The sequence below is a fragment of the Eurypyga helias genome, unplaced genomic scaffold (genome assembly GCF_000690775.1).
Source record: "Eurypyga helias isolate BGI_N326 unplaced genomic scaffold, ASM69077v1 scaffold2806, whole genome shotgun sequence".
Taxonomy (NCBI): domain Eukaryota; kingdom Metazoa; phylum Chordata; class Aves; order Eurypygiformes; family Eurypygidae; genus Eurypyga; species Eurypyga helias.
The window spans coordinates 15337-17935 of NW_010257040.1; positions in this window are offsets into that span (position 1 = coordinate 15337).

The window sequence follows — 2599 nt, forward strand, 5'->3', positions numbered from 1 at the left end:
ACGACAGGGTATGCTGAGTACCTCTGAGGGGTACCATACAGAGCAATCGTGCTGTTTGAAAATTTGTTTGTGAAAACTCTGAGCAGCAGTGCCTTGGAGAAGCTAATTGGAATTGGAGATGGGCACAGTTTATAAAAACCACAAGTTTCAAGTACTGTGGTGTAAACAGGGGGTCAGTTTACTGCCAGTGGCAGTGAAGTAGCGCTCAGTTATACAGAGCACAGGAAAATGCTGAACAGGATTTCTGTCTTTCCTTCGCTCCACTTTTATCCACGCCCTGCGCTTCTGCCCTACAGCACCCCTGCTATTCCAGCTCTGATGTTGCAGGGCAGCCGTTGACTTGCTGAAAACTAGGCAAGGATATAACTGATCCTTTGAACAAAGTAATTCTCTCTTCAGTAGCTTTTTGTACATATTAAATGATGAAATCTTTAGGGGGCTTTTCCCTGATGCAGTTATTGCGCGCTCATTAAACTGTCAGATAAGACTGACTTTCTATTAATTTACTTTTGCTAAGAAAAACATTTCGTTTTCTACCGATAATCCATTTCCACTGATAATCCACCTAATTCAAGGATGGCCAACTTGTGGCTTTTAAGCCACAGACAGATACCAAGCGACTGAAGTATGACTCCCACAATGGGCATACATCATGTTACTGACAGCACACTACTGATGTTAGCACTGCTTTTTTATCATCTCTGGGACTCAGCTGGACACCCAGCCCCACCCCACACTGGGTGCTGGGACCATGGGGAACCCTGGCTGTTGTCTGTCTGGGAACTTCTTGTTGAAAAATCCCTCACCTCACCTAAGGTACTGGATAGGGATTTGACATCTCTTGGACATTGGAAGGTTGGGTTTTTTATAAGATTCTCATGAGGTCAAGAGGTTTCAGCTCCCATGATTTAGTTAATTGTATTTTAGAAAGTGAAATCTGGGTAAAAGTTGAATTATCCCGCATAGTTAAAATAGATTTAGGCTTCAGCTGCAACATGACCTAGTATATGTATGGAAAAGACCACAGAGAAACCCTGTTAGAAGAAAATTATTAAGGCTGATAAGTTAAGTATTAAAAAATTAGCCAGTACTGGAAGTGCAGTTGCCTGTGCAACCTCAGTATGGTCTCCTTTTGTGAATGTACTTCAGTACACTTCTAATAACAGGAACACATCTTCTTTTTCTTTCCAGGGATTCCTACCACATTCAGGTCACAGAATGGACAGTGCTCACTTAATGAGCAGTTATTCAATATTTTGTTCTCTCATAATAAGTCAGCGTGTGACCCCACAGCTTTGCTCAATAAATACTATTCAAACTCTGCTCTGAAATCAGAAATACTAATTTTCTCCTGGGCTGTCTTGTGATTCTCAGCACATCCCTAACATTACTTAGCAAATCTTTGCAACACCCGTGTGAGATAACTGAGTATTTTTACTCCATTTCTGCAGATGGACAACTGAGGTGCAAAGAGAGAGTTTGGTCAGCAAGGACTCCCTGATTTTATGTGCTGAATTCAAGAAACAGAGGACCTGATTTTTATTAGTAGTTTTTATTTTCAATTGCACCTCTCTGAAAACATCTCCCGTTATGGTCAGCTGCAGCTCTGCGTGCTCAGCACTGCTCCAGATATAACTCAAGGTGTCTCAAGCCTGCTTCTCAGAGATGCAGAACATGCCACTAGGAATCACCCCGGGAAAAGTATTGGCCAGGTAACAGAGGAATTCAGCAGCAAAGGTAGGGCAGTCCCGTAGGACAGCTGTCTGTAGGCTGCCCTAACGCTAAGATCCTCTGTTCTCCTTTGCCAAGCCTCTGCCTCCTGCATTTTAACTTTCTAACTTCCAGCTGCAAAAAATAGGACCAAGATTTTAGTGTAATCCCTTTATACCCCTGAGTTTCCTAAGCTTCAAATATCCAGATTTCCTACTTACACTGTAAGTCTTCTTTAAGCTCTTTTGTTTTACTTCACAATCTTTCTGCAGATATTTACAATCCTAGTTCCAAACAGTGGCAGGGTGGTATCTGGTAATTTGCAGAACTGTCCTAACAAATAAGATTTATATGGACAGGAGCCTACCAGGATTTTTCAAAGAGCCTCGGTGCTTAATTCGCTCTGGTTTCAACAGGATTAAGACAAGTAGACATTTGTCAAGGTCCCCCCATTCCTTCCTTAAGACCTGGCCCTTTAATTCTTCCTTCAATCATGTTTATGTTGACCCACTAGAGCTAAAGCATAGGAATGCATACTAAAATGTTAATAATTCATGCATGTTTGTAAAGTGCTGTGAGAGTACAATCTGGAGAGCAGTCATCTTGGGGGGATGCATTATATTTTCTTTAGGCTTCAAAATAATTGCTTCTGCAACCAAAGCAAAATACAGGTAGAAATTTTTTTCTTCTGCTTTGCACTGAGATCCAAATGCTCCCAGTTACCTGGGAGCCCCGGTGGGTGCACCAGTTCTACACTGAGTCCTCTCAGGTTAATACCTGAGATTAGGCAGATCCTAGAAGCTTGAGTTAGTGATGTGGTTTGAAAGAAAATGGTTGTGCATTCATAACTCATTCTTTCTGGAAGGGATTGAATGACTCCTGCTGAATT